At 44.6% G+C, this 26,273-nt stretch overlaps 1 protein-coding gene across 1 annotated transcript in view; it reads right to left on the bottom strand.

Moving 5' to 3' along the window:
• RPH3A (rabphilin 3A) overlaps positions 1–26,273 on the bottom strand; it is a 265,132-nt gene that overhangs the window by 124,506 nt on the left and 114,353 nt on the right. The gene's annotated exons all lie outside the window — the stretch shown is intronic.

Raw genomic sequence — 26,273 nt, 5'->3', positions numbered from 1 at the left:
GGAAATCCCATGGACAGAAGAGCCTGGAGGGCTACAATCCACAAGGTTGCAAAGAGTCAGACATGACTTAGCAACTAAACAACAATAACAATGGTCAGTGAGGAGGCAATGAAAACACCTACATTTAAAATCTAGAGGCTGATGTGGGACTTGAGATGCCATGTTTCATCTTATTAAATGTGGCGTTTCAGCTCAGAGCCTCTTTGGGGTGGTTGCCAGAATCTGAACCAGGCTGTAGTGGCCACCGTGCCGTGAACATCCACGCTGCCCGGACTCAGGCTCCTGGTCCAGCTCAGTGACTCAGCACCGGCAAACATGTGCTTCTTTAAATAGATCCTGCTCTCAGCTGGGTCTCAGAGGTGATCAATGACTTATCTGTCATCGCAGGGACATGTCCTGGGGCTTGCTGAGCTGCTGTGGAGCAGAGGGACATACAGGGCACTGGAGGAAGGCTGTCTGGTGGCCGTAACCCTGCCAGAGAATGGAGATTACAGTGGCCGAGTGAGATTCCACCCAGAAGCAGGGGGTTTGCCTACACCCGTCCCCTAGACTGGCCTCTTGGGGTTTAGTGCCACTCTCCTTCTCTCCCCAGAGCCCCTGAAGCTTTGCAGAAACAAGGTGGGCCAGGATCAGGAGACCTACATTCCAATTCCAGCTTTGCCACCAAAGAGCTACACGACCTTGGGCAAGTCCTTCACTTTCTTATCCTCCCATCCATCAAGTGACATGCTAATTATAAAAGCACAACAGGAGGCAGATGACAGCCTGATCGTTCTCAATGGAGGACTGGCCAAATGACTTATGGTCCGTCCATATCCTGCAACAAATGCTACTCAGATGAGAGTGGTAATTGACATGGGCTGAAATGAAACCATCCCCAAGCAGGGTGTGGGACAGGGATCTGCCATCTGAGTGTTTTTAAGTGGCTTCCTATATAGACAGGTACTGCAGAATATTTGGACGACATCTCAAAGGATACGTGCACACACATTCTGGTGAATCACATGAGCAGAACTGGTTTAAAAGCCCAGCTGATCATGTAGGTGGGTAATCATCTGAACTTCACAAAGCCTCATGCCTCAGTGGATAAAAGGGACAAGAGCAGCTGCCACAGGAAGAATGACAATAGCAAGGACAGTGGCAACAACCATCATCTCTATCCCCATGAGAACAGCATGAGCTAAGCTCATTCTGGCCAGAAAGCAAGACAGGTGCATGGTTCATAAAAGGTACATAAACTAGGCCTAATACACCTTCATCCAGGTGAGAGACCAGATTTGCCACCTTAATATCCACACTATGATGCCAACTTCCCACCTGTTCATCTAGTGTATAAAGCACATAGATCCACTCCCAACCACCCATTTCAGAGAATGAATTAGGTCTTCTGGGCTTGGGAAGCATACAATCCCACTCTACTCCACTCCTACTGAAACTATGGCTAAGGAGAGAGAGCTCTCTGGATATTCTCAGCCTTTTTCTCCAGAAGGCTACCTACTCAGATCTTGTTACTTTAGCCTCTTGTAGAGCTGTCCACCAGGAATGGCACTTAAACGTGAAATCCTGGGCTTTTTATCAAAGAACATGATAAATAACCACAACCATGCCAGATCTATTCTCACTTCTACAGAGTTTTATTTGGGACATTGAACCCTGATATTTCATGCCCCCCATTTATATTCATCTTAATCCATTCATGTGTTTATTCAGCAATTATGTAGTGAGGGAATCAATAAGAAAAAGACAATCTAATAGAAAAATTGTTAAAAGGTAATAAATAGGCAGTTCATAGAAAACACAACTGACTCTAAAGCATTTGAAAAGATGCTCAATCATACTTAAAAAGGGGGGGGGGCGTGGAGAGAGAACTGCAAATTAAACCTACACTGAGATACCATTTTCCCCATCAGATTGGCAAAAATTCAAAAGGTTAATAACACACTTTGTTGGAGAGGCTGTGAGGATATAGGTATTCTCAAGCACTGCTGGTAGAAGCATTCCTATGGTGCATAATTTGGCAATATCTATCAAAATTGTGAATGCAGATATTCTTTGACACAGCAATTTCCCTTCTGGGAATTTATCCTGCAGCGATGTTTGGACTTGTACGAAACAATGTATGTACAAGGTTATTCACTGCAGAATTGTAAAAGCAAAATACTGGGAACAATCTAGATGCCTTTGAACACACTAGGTGAATAAACAAAAATATATCCAAACAATGGCATTCTGTATAATTTTTTTAAAGAATGAGAACTCTTTATTCACTGATTAGAGAAAGATTTCCATGATACATTGACAAATAACAAGACACAGAGGTATGTGGATATGGCATTTCTGCAATAACACTGCCTAACAAACCACCCCAAAACTTTAAAGAGTGGATCATTCATTCTCATGCTCATGGATCCAAGACCTGGCTGAAGTTCTATCAGTCTTGGCTGGGCTCACCAGGGTAGCTCTGCCTGGAGTTGCCCTTCAGGTTCTGATTGAACCTATTCCACATTCCTTATTCAAGGGCCAGGGTGAAGGGGCAATAGTTAACCATGACATGCTCCTCTCTTGGTGGATCATCAAACACAAGAGAGCAAGACCTGTCACATAAAAACATTTCAAGATTCTCACATCTTGTCAGCTCACATCCCATTGGCCAAAACAAGTCTCATGGCCAAGACCAAAATCAAAGGGTGAAGAAAACCCACCGTGAGATCACAGCTAGAGTGTGGACGCATGGGACCACCAAAGGGAAGTGAAGAATGGGACCAATAACTGAATATAACACTGTATCAACACACACATATAACATTTAATTTTATGTATCTTTGTATAAAGATGTCTGACAGTCCTGCCTCCCTTGTATAAAGACCCTCTGATTACATTGTTCTGTCAAACCCTAGAAAATCCAGGATAATCTTCCCACCTCAAAATCCTTAACTTAATGGTATCTGCAAAAGTCCCTTTTGCCACACAAGGTAACATATTCACAGGTTCTGGGAATTAGGACATGGACATTTTTAGAGGGCCATTATTCAGCCAACCAGAGCTGAGATTCAAACCCAGGCCTCTCTATCCCCTAATCATGTGCACTTTTCACTGTTCTTTGCTGCCTTGAAGAAATCTGGTGATTATTTCTGTGAAATCATTAATCCCAGGGCTTTGGTGGGTCTATGAGGAGAGAGAAGCATATTTCTCTGCAGATTGGACAAGACACAATAATAATACATGCTCTACCCAAGAGAAATGCCCCCACCCCCATTTCCAATTGGAGTGGGCAGTGTTATTCATCAGGTAGGGCAACGAAGGGTGATCCTTACCACCCCTTGCCATTTGCCAGGTGAGGCTCCAAGAAGTGGCCAATGTGACTTTCCTGCACTACTCATTTGTTTCCTTGTTCGTTATCTCTTTCACTAGAATGTCAGCCTCAGGAGAGTGAGGACATATCCGTCATACTCATCATACTGCCCCAGAGCCCAAAAGAGCCCAGCACAGAGTTGTCATTTCATTGATAAATGCAAACCCCAAAGTTGCCCTAACCCAATGGATAGAATTTCACTTGGCTATGAAATTTGAAGACGGGGGAGGGAATCGAGTGGGCTCCGACCAGAATCCCCTACCTTTGGGAAGGGTCAATGTGAAAGCTGAGGTCCCTGGTCAGGATCATAATGATAGGGAAATGTGAGCAAGATAATGTTTGCTTAGCTGTACCCTTCTGAGAACAGAGATTACATCTCCTGAACATTCTACATGAAGCATTCTGAATCGATCGTGCTTAGACATCAATAACAATCCACCTATGAAAAATTCTCCCACAAGGGCACAAAGATAGATGTACAAGGATATTCACTGCACTGTTTGTAGCAGCAAAAATACTGGACACAACCCAAATGTCTATCAGTAGGGACTTGGGGAAATAAATGATCATACAGTCACAATGATGGAATGCCATGCAGCTATTAAAAGAATGAGATAGATGGGGGAAAATGTCCAAGATATATTGCTAAGTAAAAACAGTAAGTTGCAGGAAAGTGTAAAGTATGGCCCCATGTTTAAAAAAACAATATATATCAAAACTCATCAAACTGTGTACTTTAAGATCTGTGAATTTTACTGTACATAAATTATAACTCAATGCCTTCTAGTTCTTTGATTTTAAGAAGCAATTTTTCACATTGTTTTTGAAATTAAGACTTGCCTTTTCATGTGATGCAGCATTTTAAGTTTTGTTGAAAGGCTGTTAAGTCAAAAGAGTAACCTACCAATGATGATGGTTTAGAAGAGAAGAAATACAAAGGAAATACATTAGCATATACGTAGATGGTAAACAAGAGATAAGCATATGAGTAGAAAAGCTAAAAATAGAAACATTTTGAATTTAGGAGTGAAATAATAGAGAGTAGAAGGTGTGGGAACTAAGTAATATTTTTCTACAATTGAATTTTTCACTAGGAACACACATTCCTTTGGTAATGAGAAACAAATTAAAGTTAAGGAAAAACCGTTTCTGTGACCTATACCTTTTGTCGGAAAGAGTGAAAATCCACTTCGTATTTAGGAAACTCTGGGGCATCAAACCCTGGGGAAGGAAATGGCAACGCACTCCAGCATTTTTGCCTGGGAAATCCCATGGACAGAGGAGCCTGGCGGGCTACAGTCCATGGGGTCGCAAAAAGTCAGACACAACTGAGCGACTAAGCACACAGGGGCATCAAAGGGGCATTTGACAATTTAACAGACCAAGGGAACTGAACTTCATCTGTGTTGTTAAAATAGAAAGAACTTTGTTGTTTTCTGATTATAAAAGTAATATGTATTCACTGCATGATTAAACACCCAAACAACACAGAAAATTGGCACTGAAAGTTACCCACCATCCCACACTTTACCCCCTCAGACAGAGCGAACCTGAACATTGGGGTGCATACCCCCATTTTCAAAGGCAGCATCAATCTATACTACTGTTTTAAAACCCAATTCCATCCCTCTTAATATGTAAATAATATCTTTGCATGTCATAATACTACAATACGTACATATACATTATCATTTCAATGATCCCAAATATATTCCATCACACTCTTATACTGTAATTGGTATAAAAGGGACCCTGTTGCTGAACATCTATATTGTTCCCAATTTTTTGTCAGTGTAAATAAAGGTACAAAGAAAATTCTCATACATTTATCTTTAAGCATTTATCTGATTATTTACTCCTCAGTAAATTCCTAGAAGTTTAACATGCTGAGTAAAGAATGTTGCACACTCTAAGGGCTTCTGATCCTTGAGACCATATTTCTTTTCCATAACAGGAGTCGTCACTAGCATTATCAAATACTGAGCATGGACTTCTTGCCAAGTCTTTCACTCCTTCTGAACAATCCTATGAAACTGGTGTTTTAATGATCTCTCATAGGGAACTGAGGTTCGAGAGGTATATAACCTCTTGACATCACACAACTAAAAACTGGCAGAGCCAGAAATAAGACCCAGAACTGTCTCCAAAGGGCAGGTTCACAATCATAGCACTTTGCTGCCTGCATTTGAGCAAGCTCTGGGAGTTGGTGATGGACAGGGAAGCCTGGCATGCTGCAGTCCATGGAAAGCGTTGGACACGACTGAGCGACTGAACTGATTAATTTGCCTCCCAGAATAGTCCTATCATTTCATCATCCAGCCAACAGCGCATGAGAAAGCCCATGTCCTAGCTTTCTTCTGCTTCGTCCAAACTGAGTATTCTCATTTGAATCATGTAAGGAGTATGCAGTCGCAAGCAACAGAAAGCTCAACTCAAACTGCCTGAAATAATTAAGTGATTCATTGGCTCAAAACCACAAGTCCTACGGAAAGCTAATTGTCAAGAACAGCTTGACTCTGCAGCACAATGATAAGACAAAGGTTCAGGTTTTGTTCCTTCCCCTTGTGTCGAGGGTGTTGGCTTCATCTTCCACTTGACTCTCCTTCATGATCTTGAGACAACTCCCAAGGCTGTGTGCTTTATTCCCCAACTCCAGACAGGAAAGAGAAGGCTGACTTTGGAAGTCCTCTCAGAAGAGTAGGAAAGATTTCCCAGATCCCTTAGCTTTTCTGTGGCTTGAACTGCCCCAGAAGCTCATCTTGAACCAGTAACTGTGGCCAGTGGGTAGGACGGTGATGATGAGTTTATGCCTGAGCCACATATTTGCATTCCTAGATCCCAGAGCGGGGGGTTGATTTCTTCCCTGGTGACTCAGATGGTAAAGAGTCTACCTGCAATGCAGGAGACCTGGGTTCGATCCCTAAGTTGGGAACACCCCCTGGAGAAGGAAATGGCAACCCACTCCAGTATTCTTGCCTGGAAAATCCCATGGGTGGAGTAGCCTGGTGGGCTACAGTCCATGGGGTTGCAAAGAGTTGGACACGACTGAGCAACTAACACACAAAGACAAAAAGACAAAAGGCTAGAGAGAAAAGGTGTGGAATGAAAATCAGGACACTATCAAGAGAAGGAAGGCTGATTTGGGGGTTGGCAGAATGCACTCTGTGCCCCACCATCTCCTCTTGGGCTCTCCATTGTAGCACACCCTACATGTTAGTCTATCCTTGCTCATGGCAGCAAGATGTATCAGGGAATTAATATCCCCAGGGAGCAACGTACAACCAATAGTGATAGAAGAGGCGTATAAATACCCCGGCTCCCTTACCCTTGTAGGTGGGTCATCATGTTCTACAGTAATCCCTAGAGTTCTCCAGTGGGATTAAGCTCCAGTTGCCCACAGTAATAACTGACAGGTGACTCGGTCCTTTCTGGTCCCTTCTCTTTCATTCTCATATCCCCACTCACCTCCCAGGGTTTCTTGGTTTCTTACAAAGAAACTTAACACCTGACTCCCTGACTTGGGGTCTTATGTATGGAGAATCCAAATAATGACTGTTAATGCAACTGCAAAGTCCACTACATTATTGCTTTTGGTCTGTGTCTAATTTAAGCACATTCTGCAAAGATAAAATTGCAGCATTAGGATGGAAGACAGACATTCATGCGGTAGCTCTCCACGCTGATGAAAGAAAAGTACCTAGCCCTAAGCTACCTCCTTCACCTTCAGTGTGAAGGAGAAAAGAGGCCCCCTTCCATCAGAAACCACTTTGCATGCACAGCTACCTCAACAGTGACCAGACAAGAATGTATTACTAAGCCCCCCATTGGGAGACTGTCCTGCAGATAGAGACATCTGGACTCCTTGGCGACATTCCTTTAGGAAAAAGAGTGAGAACTCCCTCCCACAGTAAATTGGAGTTTTTAATATATCTCTTTCCGGGAGCGCTTGCTATAAACAAACTATCAGTCTCGTTGAGTGATAAAAAGGAAGCCCTTCTTCAAAAGATGCCACACATTAATTTTTAAGTTCACTCCCAAAAGATGTAATCCCCTCTTTTGCACCTGTTAATGGGATTTGCACAACAATCATTTATTTATAATTAATTGCCATATAGCTTTGCATGGCTGGATGCAGCCTTGACAAATGGCTGATTTCTATCAGAAAAAGATATGTGAGCAGCTTCCTTTTAGGGAATGAGCCATAAACTAAGCAGATTTCTAGCTCAGAAATGGTCTTTTTCAAAGAGGAAAAACCTTTAGACTCTTTTAAATGGGGCCCAGTTTCTCAGCCGGAGAGTAGGAAAGGAATTAAAAGATGATTGAATTCAACTGCCTCCTTTTACAGATGAGAGAACTGAAGGCCAGGAAAAAGAAATCTCTAAGATTACTGAGTGAGTTAGTGCAGAGTTAAAACATCCCAACGCCCAGCTCAGTGCTTGTCCCATTAAGCCCTCTGCCCACACCTCCGAGCACTGATGAAACAGACAAAACATATTTCTGTCCCCAGAAGGCAGGGCTGCAGGCTGTTCGATCAAATGGATTGAAGGCAGAGGCAGAAAGAATGCCTGGCCTAGAATGACCTTGAAAACACATCATTCTCTCTCTCGCTCCTCAGAGGAGACTAATTCTGGGATGAACTAGAATTCTTGCGATAACACACAGTTACTTAGACCAACAGTATCAAATGCAAATGTCTTTAATCTCCATGTAGGCAACAAATGGGCAGAGAAGGTGGGAGGTGAACCTCAGGAAGTGGTGGAGACTGAGACAAATATGAGAGCCCTTGAGCATCTCAACCATCCCAGCACTGACAGATCATCTACATTTTTAAAGAGAGACCGAAAGTCCAAAGTATGATATGAAACGGTGTTGCATATCTTCCAGCTTTTAAATCTTAGTAATTGGCATAATTTCTTAAATAAAATATTTAAATATTTAATTTAATTATTTAATTTAATTTAAAATATTTAATCTCCATACAAGTCAAACAAAACATATCATCTCCCAAAATATCAGTTTGATTCCAGTGTGCAGGAAAGTTTGGAACAGCTGGTCTACAATGAGCCAGGCTGTGGGCTAGCTACTAGGGACACAAGGATGACCAGGACAAACATATTCCCCGTCTTCACAGGGCTTAGAGCCCAGTGAGGCATTCAAACAGGTAACCAGATGTAGCCATGGCTGTCAGCTATCCACCAAACCTGTTCTCCTCCCCACCATCTTCCAGGTCACACGCCGGACTAAAGTTTTCCTAGTGTCTTTTGCAGATAGATGGAGCCACACATCGGAATGCTGACCAATAAGAATGTGAGCAGAAGCCATTTGTGTCACTGCCAAGGGGTAATTTATGACACATGGCAGGTGTGCATTTCTTTGCTGTTTGATTCCTGCGGCCAGGTATTGAGGATGGCAGAGCCACTGTCCACCCAGGTCAATGGGTCTGTGACCAATGGTGAGGACCATTTATTGACCTAGACATGTCCCCTCTGAACAGCTAAGATCTTGTTTCAGCAGCCCAACCAATGCACTAAGCAATTATAACAAAGACTATGACAGCAACAGCATCAGATGCTGGGGGAGCACAGACCGAGATGTGAGGAGGCAATCAGGGAGGGCCTCCTGTTTATTCACATACTCGTTCATCCAACGAATATTTCCTGAGCACCTGCTATGCACCAGGCATTGTTCTGGATGCAATTAATGAAATCAGTTAATAAGTTATTATATAAAAATCCTGTTTAGGAGTTGTGAGGGATACAGCAATGAAGGAAAGACTCAAAAATCCCTATCCTCATGGAGTTTAGGCCCTTCAAAGTATAAGGTGGCATTTAAACTCAGACCTGAAGGACAAACAAGGTAGGCAGAAATCTGGGAAGGGAACACAGATATCAGTGCTCCTGGGAAGAAGAAAGACACGTCATGGAACAGCCATGACAGTGGGAGAACGTGGCACTTTGGGGGAGTTTCAGGGCTTCCCAGGTGGCGCTAGTGGTAAAGAACCCACCTGCCAATGCAGGAGACTTGAGAGACACAGGTTCGATCCCTGGGTCGGGAAGATCCCCTGGAGAAAGGAATGGCAACCCACTCCAGTATTCTTGCCTGGAGAACTCCATGGACAGAGGAGCCTGGCGACCTACAGTCCATGAGGTTGCACAGAGTCGGATACAACTGACGTGACTTAGCACGCATGCACACCAGTAACTGGGCATGACTGTAACAGAGCAAAAAGCTGGGGGGGATGAATGGTAAGACCACAGACAGAGACTTGAGACTGAGAGACACCCAGAGAGACAGGAAAAGAAACTGGCAGGCACACAGAGAGGGAGACAGAGCAAGGCGGAGAAACTGTCAGAGACAGAGAGACATCTGACAGGGCCAACGTGACAGGCACCGCAGAGCCACCTCCCTGACCCCACACCCTCTCAGGCCTTCCTGTGACAAGGGAGACAGGCGTCCACATTGACTTCAGTTTACCTTGCTTTGTTGAGAAGGTAAATATTTGATCTCCTACAACTTCCAGAGATTTCTCCCAGGTGAGAAAAGCATCATTAATTAGCCGGAGAGCAAGCCTATGATGGGCTGGGACAGAGCCAGGGGTGAGGTTTGTAATTCACAGACTGGGGCTTGGGTTGGGGATCCATCACGAGACTAGTTCTAGACCCTCCTTGGCTCCAGGCAGCAGTGGGGGCTGTGCCTTACTTTCTTCATCTGTAAAACGAGTACTTTCCTACTCCGACATCCTGTGGGGGGACTTACCGAGGTTTGTGATCCTATATTTAATTGTGAAATTGTTAAATGGATGCTTTGAGAGCTTGAGAGAGATGTCTCTGTCTTATTCACAGATGAGCACATAATACATGTTCAAGAGCATTGACTTGTTAAAAAAAAGAAAAAAGGAAAGGAGTGGGAGGAAGGATAGAGGAAGGAAAGAAGAATGGAGGGAGGAAGAAGGAAGGAAATGGTGTTAAAGACATAATGAGTGCTATGGCAAGAAAGCAAGGAAGAACAGGATACAAGGGGACTTAACCTCACCTGGATTAAACCTTTACGAAGAGAAACCCAGCAGGATGGGTCTAAAATGGCTTTGCTGAACTTCCCCGGGGAAGTCCATAAGTTTTTATGCCTCTTGTAGAGGCACCCACACGTTCCACAACCACAGAGCAAGGAGAACCTGGCATATACAGGTGGCCACAACCAGGAAATCAGCAAGTTGGGTGGCCAACCCCCTCACCAGTCCTCGCCCCCACAGTGCAGGCTGAGTGACAGCGTCATGCTGGGGGAGAACCTGTGTGAGCAGCCTGGCTCCTAGACATTCTGGAACCAACCCAGGCTTCCCCTGGGGCTTGATGGTGGTTCCGTAAAATCCCCAAGCATTTGCTCCTCTTCCTCCTCCTTCTTAGGGTGGAAGTCTGGGAATTTGCTCCTTTCTAGCTAAAGCTGACTATTTCTAGACAGTGGGAGGACTTGGGATTTTCCAAGGATGAAACAGGAGGTGAGTTGATAATAGGAACAAATGAGGAAGTGACAGCACATTTGTGGAAACAACCAGTTAGGAGATCAAATTCATAAAGACAGGTGACTCCATGAGCCCCTGTCAATAAAGCAAATGTGAACAAATTAATAAATGTGGAGAAAGGAAGCTCCTCCTTATCGGAGAACGCAACAAAGAAATGTAAAAGGAATGATGTAGTTAGAAGTGAAAAGTGAAATACTCAGTCATGTCTAACTCTATATGATCCCATGGACTATAGCCCACCAGGCTCTTCTGTCCACAGAATTCTCCAGGCAAGAATATTAGAGTGGGTTGTCATTTCCTCCTTCAGGGGATCTTCCTAACCCAGGGATTGAACCCAGGTCTCCTTGCAGGCAGATTCTTTACCGTCTGAGCCAGCCGGGAAGCCCTTCAGAAAACCCTCAGTGGATGCTAAAACTAAAAGGTAAACACCCAGGGATTGAACCCAGGTCTCCTTGCAGGCAGATTCTTTACCATCTGAGCCAGCTGGGAAGCCCTTCAGAAAACCCTCAGTGGATGCTAAAACTAAAAGGTAAACGTTAATGAGTGAAGTGAAGTGAAAGTCGTTCAGTCGTGTCCGACTCTTTGTGACCCCATAGACTATACGGTCCATGGAATTCTCTAGGCCAGGATACTGGAGTGGGTAGGTGTTCCCTCCTCCAGGGGATCTTTCCAACCCAGGAATCGAACCAAGGTCTCCTGCATTGCAGGCAGATTCTTTACCAGCTGAGTTACTAAGGAAGCCCAACACTGATGAATAGCAAGAGAGATTTATATACATAATCCAAAGTATCTCCCCACAATTTCCTTATTAATCACAAAGAGGAAGATAGCAGCCTTCAGTGGAGAAACCTGTTGGCCATATAAATCAAGTGATCAAGGTGACCCTCACCAGGAGTAGGACAAGTCAACAGTATGCACTTCTTGATATGATGTACTGAGAATTCAGCATCACATCTGCATTATCCCTGCCGAAAGTACACAGCCTGGCTCTGACCACAGTGAAGCACCAGGGAAGCCCAAATTGAGCAACAGTCTACAAAATAACGGCTTGGATGCTTCGAAGGTATCAAGGTCAAGAAATGGAGAAGGACTGAACAGTTGTTCCAGGACAGGGAAGGCTAAAAAGACATGACAACTCAATGCCATGCAGAAACCTAGATTGGATTCTGGACAGAGGATGGAAATATATTGCTGAGAGAATTGACAAAATCTGACAGTGGATGTGGATTCGATAACAATGTTACAGAGATGTTAAATTTCCTGATTTTGAAAACTGAATTGTGGTTACATAAGAGAGCATTCTTTTTCCTGGAATACACACTGAGTTATTTAGTGGTTAAAAAAAAAAAAACTAGAAGGATCTGACATCAAAGCAAAGGGTAAGGGCTGGTTTTAGGTGTTGGAGCAACTGTGTTCAATTCCCAGGTCTATTATACCCTGGCTGTGTGACCTTGGGCAAGCCACCTGACTCTCTGAGGTTCAAGTTTCCCCATCTCTAAAATGAGACTAAATGGATAAGACTCCACACTTCCAATGTAGATGTCACAGGTTCGATCCCTGATTGGGGAACTAAGATCCCACATGCCTAGTGGCGCAGCCAAAAACAAAATGAGGCTGCTGGTGGTGCCTGTCTTCACAGGATTTTTGCAAAGATTTGATGAGGTGACCAACTTCAAGGCCTGAGCACAGTCTCTGGTGCATAAGGACATTAGAGGCAGCTCTCAAGTTACACGTCCCTGGGTTGGAGGAGATCCTCAGTCTTTCAGACTCGCTTTCCTCCAAATGAGGGTCTCACTAGGAAATGCCCTCTAAGGAAAGAAGGATGATTCTAAATACCAAGGAAAAGACAGAGATGTTAGTGCCATAGTCTAATCCTTTTTCTTTACAAATGAGGAAAATCTCTGAATCTCCCACAGTGGCTAACACTGGTCTTGCCCATAGTAGGTGTTCATTAAAATTTTGGTGAGTCCAACTGAACCTGGTGAAGCCACTTGACCTTAATAGTTTTAGGCTTCAAAGATAATCAGGACCAAAGACTGAGTGTGAAAGCACGTGTGTGTCATTACTAGAAAGTGGAGATGAAGACAAACCAGAAGGAAATCTCACCCACATCTCCCCATGAAATCTCACCAGTCCTCAAACCTGCATCTTCATCCTGGATTGTCTGGGTGAGCTCTGAACATAATTACAAGCGGGAGGCAGAGACAGATCTGACTCCAGAAGAAGCCAGAGAGGAGATGACAGAAGCAAGGGGTTGGAGAGAGACAACTGCTGGCCTGGGCTATGATGCAAGGAATATGGGTAGAAGCTGAAAAAGACAAGGAAATGAATTCTCCCCTGGAGTTTCCTGCCAACACCTTGATTTTAGCCCCAGGAGACCCATTTTGGACTTCTAGCCTGCATGACTCTAAGATAATAAATAGGCATTGTTTCAAGCCACTGAGTTTATGATAATTTGTTACAGCAGCCATTAGAAACTAATACCTGTGCATCATGCCATCTCACAACTCCCTTGGTCCTCATAGCGCTGTGACGTCAGGAGCAATATTTACCCAACAAAGAACCAGACTTTCTCCTTCAGACCTGGAGGGATAATGACCCCCTCCCTATCCACCACACTGATAATAACCCCCATCTAGAATTCCAAATAAGAAATGATAAAGAATATAAAAGCCCTCTGAGAATCCTCAGATATATCCAAAAAGGCAATGAACTTCTCACAATACATAGGATGAGTGTTTGGACCATTTTTTTTCTGATTTTGAAGGGACAAGCAATCCCAAAAGTGTGGAGGAACAGGTGACATCCAAATGGTATATGCAGGTGGCACTTTCAGACTTTGAACTTGAGCACCAATGGTCAAGGCCTCCCAATCATAATGCAGAGTAGAGATGTATCTGAATCTCTGCTGAACCGGGGTGTTAATTACATGTCTGTGAGACAGAGACAGTCGGTGAGAAGGCTAAAATTAGCCAACAATCTGATATGTTGACACTTGGCATCAGTAACTGAAGCTTCTATGAAAGACATATTTATGAGATGAGCTTATGTTTCATGATGACATGCAGGCTTTCAGAAGCCCCAAGAAATTCTGGAAGTTCAGCATTTTCTCTCCATCCACCTGGCTATAATGGTGAGAAAAGCTGCTGGCTTGTCCCCTCTTTGAGGCTGAAAAGGGAAGAAAAAGAGAGGGGCAAAGACATCAGAATAAATGCCAAGTCTTTGTCACTGGAACACATTTTTCTGGTGACGTTCATTAATGTGCATACCCAGAACCAATGCTTTTCAGAAAAGTAAGGCAGAATAAGTCTTTGTGGCTAACTATAGAATTAATTGTGCTTCAATTGCTGGAACTCATGCCTAGAGTCTCTGACCTGGAAACACCATTATTATATGCCAGAAACTGAACCAAAGGTTTAACTAAAATTATCTCATTTAATCCTCACAAACACATCAGGTGATGGGTACTGCTGTTATTCCCTTTTACAGATCAGGAAACCAAGGCTCAGAGAAGTGAAATCACTTAAGCAGCTAAGGCAGGATTTTCCAAGTTTCGAAGTATTTACAACAGAGAGAATTTAATGCAGGCAATTGATCACATGGGTGAAGAGGGAGCAAGGATGGTGAAGCTACCCAGAGATTAGTGATAGCAGAAAGAAAACCTACACCTAGGCTGCAGGATGGAGGGAGTCTGGGAATAGGTTCACCTGGTGGAAGCTGGTGCCTTGAAGGGAGCAGAGAAGACGGAGCAGAAATACCCTGGTTTCCTCCCTCTTCCCACATTTTAGTGTAAGGCCAATGCCTCTCACTGGCCAGACCCGGCAGGAAGCCAGCCAACAAAGAAGTCTGAGTTATGCAGCCCATAGGGATTGAAACAGAGCAGGACTCTATGGTCCTTGTCCCACCATGTCCTCTATCTGCCTTCTGTCTGTGGAAAACTTTAGTCAAAGAATAAGTTTAATCAGAGAAGTGAGATGCGGAAACAAAGGAAAACAGTCAAAGGGAACTAAATAATAATAATAATGTACTATCGAGCATAATCAACCCTGAAAATTCATTGGAAGGACTGATGCTCAAGCTGAAGCTCCAATACTCTGGCCACCTGATGCAATGAGCCAACTCATTGGCAAAGACCCTGATTCTGGGAAAGATTGAAGGCAGGAGGAGAAGGGGACGACAGAAGACGAGATGGTTGGATGGCATCACCAACTCAATGGACATGAGTTTGAGCAAGCTCCAGGAGATGGTGAAGGACAGGGAAGCTTGGCATGCTGCAGTCCATGGGGTCGCAGAGTGGGACACAACTGAGCGACTGAACAACAACAAAGCATAAAGACCTTTGGTTCTTTCTCAAGGGCTGTAGATAATAATCTGAGCCATATCCTGTGAGCTGTCTTATAGATACTAAAACACCAGGGTGAAGAAGTTAACTACAGATGACCAGACATGAGCTGCCACGATTCTGAGAACTGGCCATGAAGAAATGGAGGCAAATGGACCCTGGAACTGAAGATTAACTGTACATAAAGCCACCAAGATGATGCTGGTCAGACCACTGATGACCAATTTGAAGACGACTGTTAGAGATGACTGTGCTGTTTCTGCATGTAGCCCCTCTCCCACTTCTGTCTATAAAAGCTCTCACCTCCCTGCTTGGGCTGGGTCGGGGGGTGAGGCAGTCAGTCTTTGAACAGACATCTGCCACCCTCTCCTCCACAGTTGCCAGTATCTGAAATAAAGCAAACTTTCCTTTCTTCCAACCTGGCCTGTTTATTGACTTTCGAGCAGCAAGTAGCCGGACCCATCACACGCCTTTTGGTAACAGGATATGCTCCCAGTCCCAGGAGAGCTAGGAAGAGCCTTAGCCAGAATATGACACAGGTCTGCACCATCCCAGTAAATCACAGGTCCTTTCATGGGAGAACACAGAGGCCAAATGTAAATTTCTTCCGTATAGCACCTGTGGTTCCCGACAGACACTGAAGAGGCTCAGATAACCCTTCTAGATTCTAGGCAATGCTCCCTGTAGGCAAAAGGGGGGTTGCCCAGAGGACTGAGTCCCAGGCCTGGCTCAGAGAACAGCTCCTTGTGTGACTTTAGACAAATATTTTACCCTCTCTTGAGCCTCAGTCTCCTCCTCTGGTACACAGGTGATAGAAATATACCCCTCACAAGACTGATTTACAAAGCACCCGGTTCACAGCAGGTGTTCCAAAAGTGGACCGAATTACACCACTGCTACCATCCATGGTATGTAAGCTGTTCACAGGATTATCATCTCATTTATGGGCAGTGGGCTCATGAGGAGACAAGATCGGCAGAAAAGAAAAATGAGTTTCTCAGTCACGTCTACAGAGCTGTCCTGGGCATTTTCTCAGGGACCCCTCTGCTATCAAGTAAACTTACTCAAGCTGAATAACAGTCATACGACCTGCTCCCAGAAAAGAATACCTAGGGATGCCGTAAACTCTGTTTATTCTGGCTTCTCCTTAATGAGTGCATTTACCTCACGCTGTGACCTTGCTTTGCTTTCCTTAGAAAATCATCCGCTAGAAAGTAAAGAGAAAGCCAAATACCTAAAGCAAACAAACCCAACTCCCAGACCCCCGTAGATCTGTTGTGAGCCTTTGCATTAGAAGGGATCAGGGAAATGCAAGGCACCATTAAAACAATGAAATGTATAAGGTGGGGACATTCAGCACGAAGTTGCCTGAGCTGCTCTGCTGTGACTGGATGGGCTTCATTTGTTCTGCATTCGGCCATCCAGTGAGTCACCTGCTGTTTCTGATCGGGCTAGAGATACGGTGGCTCCCCAAATGTGAACACCACTCACCTTCCAGGGGGACCCTCTTCACTTCCTCCACACCTGCGCTGTCAAGGCAGAAGGGGGGTATCATGTAAATCAGGGCTACTCAAAACAATCTCAAAAAGGCTTACTCTCTGTACCATATTGAATAGCACTCCCCTCTGCCAAATGAATGTCCACCTAGAGCTTCTGAATGTAACCTTATTTAGAAACAGAGTCTTGGTATATGTAATGGGTTAGGATGACATCATATTGGTTTAGAGTGGCCCTAAGCCCAATGACTGGTGTCCTTATAAGAAGAAGAGAACACACACAGTGATGCTCACAAGGAGGAAGGTCATGTGGCAATGAAGGCAGAGATGACAGTGATGCATCTACAAGCCAGGGAATCTTGGTAGAGGCCAGGGAAGCTGCTCAACACCCTAAAATGCCCAGGATAGCCCTCATAACAAAGAAATGTCCATCCTAAAATGTGCTAAGGTTGGAAAACCATAGGTTAAATGAGTCAAAGTCAAGGTGAATTTAAGATGGGTTTTGAAGGATGTGTAGGAGTTTATGAAGTGAAGAAGAGGGGAAAAGGCCTTCTAGGCAGAGAAAACAGCCTATCCAAAAGCAAGGAGGAAATTAAAGGGCAAGGCCTATTCAGAGAAAGGGGACAGCTCAGTACGAGTAATAAAGTAGAGAAGGGTTGGATCCCAATGGACCCAACTAAGTAGTCTGAATTTCATCCTATTAGCAATGGGGAGCCACTTATAGTACTTGAACAGGGTGGACAGTATCATTACTGAATGATAATATCATATGAAAAATTAAGGGAAGATGAGCAAAGCCACGGGTAAGAGGCCATGAAATCAGTCTGGTTCCCCACACCTTCTCTGCCCAGCCTCCAGTTAATCCTACATCTAGGCATCTAATCTCTGGCAGAGCTGACTGCAAAGTGGTGTTCTCCATCCCAGACTCCGCCAGGCACACATTCAAACAGCCATAGGCCTCAGTGTCACTGCTGGCCCTGCCTGGGAAATCCTGACTCAAACAGGAAAGAGTACAACAGATTTCCAACCCCTGCCCTCTGGCATTTCCAGCCATTTTTATTTGGAAGAGACTTTGTTTCCTGCTCCCTTAATGAGGGGGAAGGCAGTCTAATTTGAGCTCTCCTTAGAGGCTCACACAGAGACACAAAGAAGTTCCTAAGGTATTGTCCTCAACACTCTCCATGTCTTCTCCCTTCCTTTCTATCGACCTTGTCTGCAAAGTGGTTTTAGTGTCACAGTGAAAAGGCCAAGCCTCACCTCCTCCCAGGGGTCATAGAGACACCCCCTAACCTCCCAGCAAATTGGCCACTTGCCATCTTTGCCATGAGCCCATAGAATCAACACCATGCTCTCAGATCTTGTTTTTTCCTTGAGTGATCTTCCCAAGGCCTTTATCTTTGCTCTGTGGCAGTCAGGGTCACAAACACTAGAGTTTCCATTTCAGGAGCGTGGTGGACTCATTCACCGTATGACTTGGACAAGTGACCTCTCCTGTGGGTCTCGTGTTCCTCATCTATAGAGTGGGAATAGTAAATTCTCTAATTCAAAGGACTGTGCAGGGATTCATGGAAACCATGCATGTAAATTGCTTAGTACAGTGGTTGGCATGTAAGAAACACTCAGCAGATTGTATAGTAATAATATCATGGTTACCGAGTCACCTAATGCTGCATGACCTTTCATACTCCCCTATTTCTTGCTACAAGATCCAAAACCACAAAAGAAAAGGCGGAAGGGGAGGAAAAATTCTCAAGGTCCATTTACATGTTTGCCATACCTGCTATGTGCATGCATGCCTTCCTCTAAGTCTCATATGGGGCTTCCTAGGTGGCTCAGTGGTAAAAAAGAATCTACCTGCCAATGCAGGAGACAAGAGTTCAATCCCTGGATCAGGAAGATGCCCTGGAGGAGGAAATGGCAACCCACTCCAGTATTCTTGCTGGGGAAATCCCATGGACAGAGGACCCTGGTGGGCTGCAGTCCATGGGGTTGCAAAGAGTCAGATATGACTAAGCGACTGAGTACACATGCATGCAAACTTCCCATGGCAGCCTTGGAGATTTTCCTTCAAGAAAGAATTTCCTTTAGCTCTGAGAACCTTCAGGATCAACTGCAGCATTCAAGGCAAGGCCACCTTCTCAGGCAGCCAGACAACAACAAGCATGGCAGGGGTGCCACAGCCTAGCCATTTCTGTCCAACATAGGGTTCTTCTAACAGGCAATCTTTACTCCAGGGCCCCCCATTGGATTGGCCAAGACTTGAGCAGATCTGCATGATGGCCTGAAGGCTCTCCTTGCCCATTCTGCTTCCTTCCCCCTTTGTCTTTCACTGGCATCAACCTCCCAATAAACCTCTTGCACCTGTAGCTCTGTCTCAGTGTCTACTTCTTGGAGGACCTACTGAAATACCTCAAAACAACTCTAGATGCTGTATCTGCGTGTGCCTCTGTGTGTCTGTGTGTGTGTGCAAGTGTTAAGAGTGTGTTTCCTTATGACTTCCCTGGTGGTCCAGAGGTTAAAAATCCACCTTGCAATGCAGGGGATGCGGGTTCGATCTCTGGTCAGGGAACTAGATCCCACATGCCACAGTAAAGATCAGAGATCCTGAATACTGCAACTAAGACCTGGAGCAGCCAAGCTAAATGATTGTTTTTTTTAAAATACAGAGCGTGTGTGTTTCCTTCCTTGTAGCATGGAGTCATCCTGGTCTACCCATCATGTGAATTAACCCTGCAAAACATAAGACCTTCATCTTGAACGTGAAATGCATGTGCAAGCCAGTGGACGGGACCCAGCACCCAGCACGGTGCCTGGCACATGGCAGGAGTCACTCCATACATATTTGTTCCATAAATGACTAATTGATGACTGTAACATGGTGTTCAGGACACTCCTCTGCATCTTACAAAAGTGAAAAACATTCAAAAGGAATTGTTTTTAGTCCGGACCCAGTAATAACAAGAGGAGCCAGCCTGTACTGAGAGCTATGGTGGACAAGGGATGCACCCCCTGGCTCCCCTACAAGGAAGGATGTGACACCCTAGCTGCAGAACCACCTCGCCTGAGGTCACCGGCACCCCAGGCTGGCCCACACGAGTGACTGATGGATATTCAGGACACAGACCCACTGGCCATTCCAGCTCTAGAGCACACTGTGGGCTCAGCTGGAGCAATCAATGGGCCATCCTTGCAGCTCCAACCTCTCCCTCTGCTCTTTCCTGCTCCCATCCCCTCGTTTTCACTGGTGTTGATCCTGAGAGGTCTCCTTAATAAACATCCTGCCAGCTCAACTCCACTTAACGGTGCTAAGAGCATGCACTTGCATGAACTCACTGCATTCTCACTGCCACCCTAGGGGCAAGAATTATGCATCCCCCTCCATGTTGCAGACGAGAAATCCAAGGCTCACAAGGGTCACACCTCCAGCAAAAAGAGAGCTGAGGTGCAAGCCCCAGTGTGTGGGACTTCAAAACCTGAGGAGTTACATCTTTGGAAATGAAGGTTGCCATCCTCCACCTCCAAGCTGAGTCTCAAAGGCAAGTCCCAATCTCACAAATAAGCCAAGGCAAGCACCACAGGCAAGCGCCTGACTCCCCAGACTCGCGTTTTCCCTTGAGTGTCCCCGGAGGAGCCTCAGAGGGACCCACCTTGACCCAAGAATGCCAATCAGGTAACACAAAAGGTCATTTTGAAAGGAGTCCCTGCCAAGCTGATAACAAGTTTAAAAGGATATTTAATCAAATCTATTTATCTGATTCAAGCCTGAACCCAAGAAATGAACTTGAGACTTTTCACAGCCCACTGGAAACCTGTCAAAGCAATCAAGTAAACACACAAAATATGTAGCTTCTTTATGGATTTTTTCCCCCACCGTCTCACTGGGCAAGAGAATGAGAGGAAAAAGCACAAGGGACGCACCAATTTGATTGAAATATTTACTGTCTTTGGAACCAAAAGAAAACCTTTCTCCATAATGAAATGTCATTTTTTTTCTAGAAGACTTAATTAGAAAACCTTCAAGGGAGAAATCTCCCAAAAGGGTATGACATGATACCTCCATCTGAAACTGTTAAATTAAGAGGAAGAGGAGGGAGAGGGCTTCCCAGGTGACTCAGTTGTAAAAAATCCACCTGCCAATGCAGGAGACGCGGGTTCGATTGCTGGGTTGGGAAGATCCCCTGGAGTAGGAAATGGCAACCCCCAGTATTCTTGCCTGGAAAATTCCATGGACAGAGGAGCCTGGCGGGCTGCAGTCCACGGGGTTGCAAAGAGTCAGACACAACTGAGCAAGGGAGCATGTACACGCACACATGTGGAGGGAGAGGTCACTCAAACCACACCAACGGGCAGAAGCCAGGAGGCTGTCGAGAGCCCCTTCAACAGAGCAGAGATGTGAAGAAAGGAAATTAAGAAATCTTGTCCTGATTCACCTTTTGCTATGAAGTCTCTGAAACGCATCCACAGGTAATTAAGCTTTTAGAAGACAGGCATTTCCTTTAAATTTAATAGGAATAGAGAGCTGGACATTTATTGAAGCTAAAATGCTAAATAATAGGTCATGTATTTTGCACTTGACTGGCAGTTTTCATCATGCATTGGGGGATGGATAAAGTGACTGTTACTACCTGACTCTGATGACTGAAAGTCCCTCCCTTGAATCTTCAAAAAGACAGTGATGGAAACTTGCACATGTATGTATTAACAGGTTCCTCTCTCTGAAATTTCTCCCTCTCTCTCGCTTCCTCTATCATTCTCTCCCCACCACCTCTTCTCTCCCTCTCTCTCTCCTATACATGTATGCCATAAAATGAAATGAACCTGGAGAACTTAGAACTTCCCTTCCCCCTAAGTGAAGAACACCTCACTCTTCTCCATCCTCAATATTTAAACATCTCAAAATATAGCCAGCTTCAACACAGAATTCTTACAAATGATTAATGACAGCCCAGGATCACTCTGAAACCCTGCCCATCTATTTTCTTTTTTTTTAAAGATATATCTATTTATTTTTGGCTGCGCAGGGTCTTCACCCCTACGTGTGGCCTTTCTCTAGTTGCAGTGATTGGGGGCTACTCTTTGCTACAGTGCATGGGCTTCTCATTGTGCTGACTTCTCTTCTTTCAGAGCAAGGACTCTAAGAAAGCAAGTGGGCTTCAGCAGTTATGTCTCAGGGGCTCAAGAGCACTGGTTCAATAGATGTGGCACAAGGGTTTAGTTGCTCCTCGGCATGTGAGATCTTCCCTGACCAGGGACTGAACCCATGTCCCCTGCATTGGTAGGTGGATTCTTAACCACTAGACCACCAGGAAAGCTCTCATCTATTTTCTTGTAGGAAATCGCAGAGGATTTCACAGAAATGCACTCCAAGCCATCCTCGTTCAGCCTATCACCAGAGGGCAGAGGGTGGGGGTAGCAGCCTACAGGACCTGGTAAACGCATTGATTGGAGACCCTGGATGCCCAGTAAACCAGCCCCAGAACAAACAGCCAACTTCATTCTCTGCTAAATTCTTCAGCTGGGGTTGGAAGACCTTTTCATGGTTCTCACTTCCTTCTCAGATGGCATAGGGAAGGGAATGGGGCTTCCCACGTGGCTCAGAGGTAAAGAATTTGCCTGCCAATGCAGGAGACACAGGTTCGATCCCTGGGTCAGGAAGATTCCCTGGAAGAGGAAACGGCAACCCACTCCAGTACTCTTACCTGGAAAATCCCATGGACAGAGGAGTCTGATGGCCTATCGTGGGGTCTCAAAGAGTCAGACGCGACTGAGTAACTGAGCTCATGCATGCACACAGGGAAGGGAATGCACAGAGATTCAGCTTCCACCAACATCGGCAAAAGGCCATGCCAGGGGTTTTCAGGGCTTGCAGATGGGAAAACTGAATCCCTATGTCACAAGTCGAGGTCTCCAAAAGCACACATTGAAATAGAGTTTGGAGTTCATGATGTTTACTAGGGATCAAACTTGTCAAAGGAGGAGGAGGGAAGCAAGACTGGACAGAGAATTGTCAGCTTCAATGCTGGCGGGACAAAGCCTCGGCCAGCCCCCTGGGGAGTTCTGGGATAAATACTATCCATGGGAGTCACCCTGTATTGGGCTGAAATGGCCAGATCTTTATGCCCCCACCTGGCTCAGACACTGAATGCTGACTTCCCAAGGAAAGACATACCCTCAGGCAAGGCGGCTCTGCAGCTGAGGTGGACCCTGAAGGACAGACCATCTGCTGGCCACATTCTCTGCAGCTGGACAGCAAATCCAGTGATGTATCTTCGTGTCTGCTTCACCCAGTGTATCAGTTTCCTAGGGCTGCCATACTAAGGCACCACAGGTGGGGGCCTTACAACAACAGGGATTTATTGTCTCACAGTCCTGGAGGCTAGACATCCAAGATCAAGGTGTCAGCAAGGTTGGTTCCTTCTAAGGGACAGAAGGGAGAATCTGTCCTGTGTCCTCCCACTAACTTCTGGTGGTTTGCCAGCAATCTTTGGTGTTTCTCGGTCTCTGCTGTATCACTCCAGTCTGTCTTTGTGTTCACATGTATGTGTGTGTGTGTGTGCGTGTGTGTGTGTGTATTGGATCTAAATTTTACCTTTCTATAAGGACATTAGCCAAATTGAATAAGGGACCCATCCTACTCCAGTGTGACCTAATCTTAACTAATGACATCTTCAATGACCCTATTTTCAGATAAGGTCCCATTCTGAGGTATTAGGGGTTAGGACTTCAATATATGAGTATGGGAGGCAAGGGGAGACACAATTCAACCCATGATGCACAGAAAGGCTAAAAAACACGCCCACATTCACACAGGATGTGAGCATCAGAATTGCAATTGAAAGGGAAGTCTTTCAACTTTTAGGAGACCACAGCCAACTGAATTACAAGTTATCATAAACTGAGCAGTTCACTGGCCCCCACCCCCGACTCTATTAATGCAGCTAGTCAATACCTGGGATTGCAGTGTATTCCTCTGCTCCACCCAAAGTGGGTAGGGAATTCTTTTAAGGTTAAATCCTGGGAACAGTCTAATAGTTAATAACCACCTAAAAGGCACTGGGTCTTAAGATTTTATGGGTCTCAGAACACTTTGGTTTCCTAATCAAAGTTATGACTGCTAGAAAAAAAAATTACTTTTTGTGGCACATAGGATCTTAGTTCCCCGACCAGGGATTGAACCTGTGCTCCCTGCAGAGACAGGGCAGAGTCTTAACCACTGGACTGCCAGGGAAATCCTAGAAAAAATTCTCATATGAAACTTTTTACTCCCAAAATTTTGCACACAAGTTCAAGGCATTCATAATGCTCATGCATGATCATCAGTAGATATTACTCCTGCCATACGGACAAATTAAAAAAAAAATAGAAGCTTAAAAAGGGAGTTCAAGAAGTTATGAAAACATGAAGTTAAAAGTTGGGATCTGCCTATTTTGCCCCACAGATGTGGGAGCAGGGTCTTCCACAAGTCTGGTGACTTGGGAACAGATGGAAGCTGGTGCTAAATTTCCCTGCTCCCATGATTTGCCACTTCCAATTTTATGTTACCAGCAGAGAAGAAAAATTCTGCTTTTGGAAAAGAAGGAAGATCTATACCCAGCACCCAACCTTCAAGAGGATCTTGCCTGCAGTTGAAAGTAAAGTCACATCAAGATTTCCCCCTTTGAAGATGAACTGAAAGGAAAAGCAGGGTACTTCGGTTTTCCTCTTCCATAGTAGGTCTGCTTTATGTACCTATGTGTTTTCATTTATTGAATTATTGGGCTAAGGTCTGGCTTCACAACAAACTATTGTAGGGAAAGAAACCATCATCCCAGGAGAGAAGTTATCTTTCTGAATCAATGAAGCCTTCTTTGGTTTGTAAACAACAGAAAACCCTACTCAAACTGGTTTAAGAAAAATAACAGAATTTTTTTCATTTAATGTACTGGTACTGTGTTCAGGTAAGGTTTGATCCAGGAACCAAAACCAGGTCATCAGGACTCTTACGTTTCTTTCTAATCTTTAGAATCTGTCTTTGCTACTTGGCTATATCCTTGACTCATGCATCATTTCCAACATTATCAAGATTCCACCCCCTCTAGGTTCAAAGTCCATGGGAAAGAAACACCTATGGTTCTGTCACTGGTTTTAACTAATTGCAGTAGTCATCTGATGATGAAGCTGAAGCTCCAATACTTTGGCCACCTGATGCAAAGAGCTGAATCACTGGAACAGACCCTGATGCTGGAAAAGATTGAGGGCAGGAGGAGAAGGGGATGACAGAGGATGAGATGGCTGGATACCATCTTTGACTCAATGGACATGAGTTTGAGCAAACTCTGGGAGATAGTGAAGGACAGGGAAGCCTGGCATACTGCAATCCATGGGGTCAAAAAAAATTGAAAACATAACTGAGAGACTGAACAACATCAAGTAGTCATCTAAGAAAATGCCTTTATATTTTAGAAATACAATCTAAAATATGTAGGGGCAAAATGGCAAGTATATGAGTTTGCTTTAAGAAACCTCAGCAAAGATAGAGAATTAAGGGATAGGTGAAGCCAGTGTGGCTAAACTTGTATAACTGTTGAATCTGAATTATGGGCATGTGAGGATTCTACATGACACTATTTCTACGGTGGGTTGATCTACAAATTTTCATATTAAAGATGTATTTCAAGAGTCTTCACATCTCAGTGGCTCCGATTTTATCCCACATCTCTTCCTAAACCATTGCTGTGGCCAGAAGAATGCAAACCTCTAATTGGTCACACTGACAGCCAATTTCCCACCCCTGAGCTGTGGATGAAGCCAATATCACCTGCAGCATCCCCGGGAGGAAACCAAGGGGTCATTACTAAAGGAAGGACAGAGGATGCACAACCAACTCAACTCAACTCATGGAGACGTGAGTCTCCATCTCACACTGCCTCAATCAACAATGGTCATGGCCATAAGAAAGCTGATGCTGGCCTCTTTTTACCACTCAGCATCATAAAAGCCCCTTTCCTTTCTCCCATCTTCTCCATCACTTTCCTAAAAAGTGAAACTGAATTTTTTTATTCCTGAATGAGAATTTATTTTTGGCCTACTCTGTATATCTACCTACAGAACAGCTAGGACACTATCTCTGAAGAACTCCCCATTCCTTTCCAAAGGAGGTGATTCCAGTGACCTATTTTCAAGTTTTCTGGGTGAGACCCAAGAGAAAGGAGGAGAGCTTTCCAGAAAAATCCAAGTCTAATAGGAAAAAGTTCTCCCAATCAGCTTCTAAACCATTTCCAAGGCAAGGAGTCTTCCCGCCGTAAATGAGCGAGTTGGGGAATGGATGATTTCTCTGGGCTCTTCCAGCCCTGACATTTTATAGCACTTTTATAGAGTCCGTTCATCATATCATCACAGGTGCTGATAGATTTTATCTTGGAAGGGTTTGGAGAAAGGAAGTTTCACTATTTTTAAAAATCCGTTTCAACTTTACTGAAAAAAGAGGTTGGGTTTTTTTTTCTTTTGTTAACGGAACTGGGAAATGCATAAAAATTGGAGACATAAATTCTTGGATAAAAAGTATTAAAAGCTCCACTTCCCAGCTGC

This window comes from Cervus canadensis, chromosome 1 (assembly GCF_019320065.1).
Source record: "Cervus canadensis isolate Bull #8, Minnesota chromosome 1, ASM1932006v1, whole genome shotgun sequence".
Lineage (NCBI taxonomy): Eukaryota > Metazoa > Chordata > Mammalia > Artiodactyla > Cervidae > Cervus > Cervus canadensis.
The sequence above is the reverse complement of the archived record's forward strand: the minus strand, read 5'-3'. Positions and strand labels throughout refer to the sequence as shown.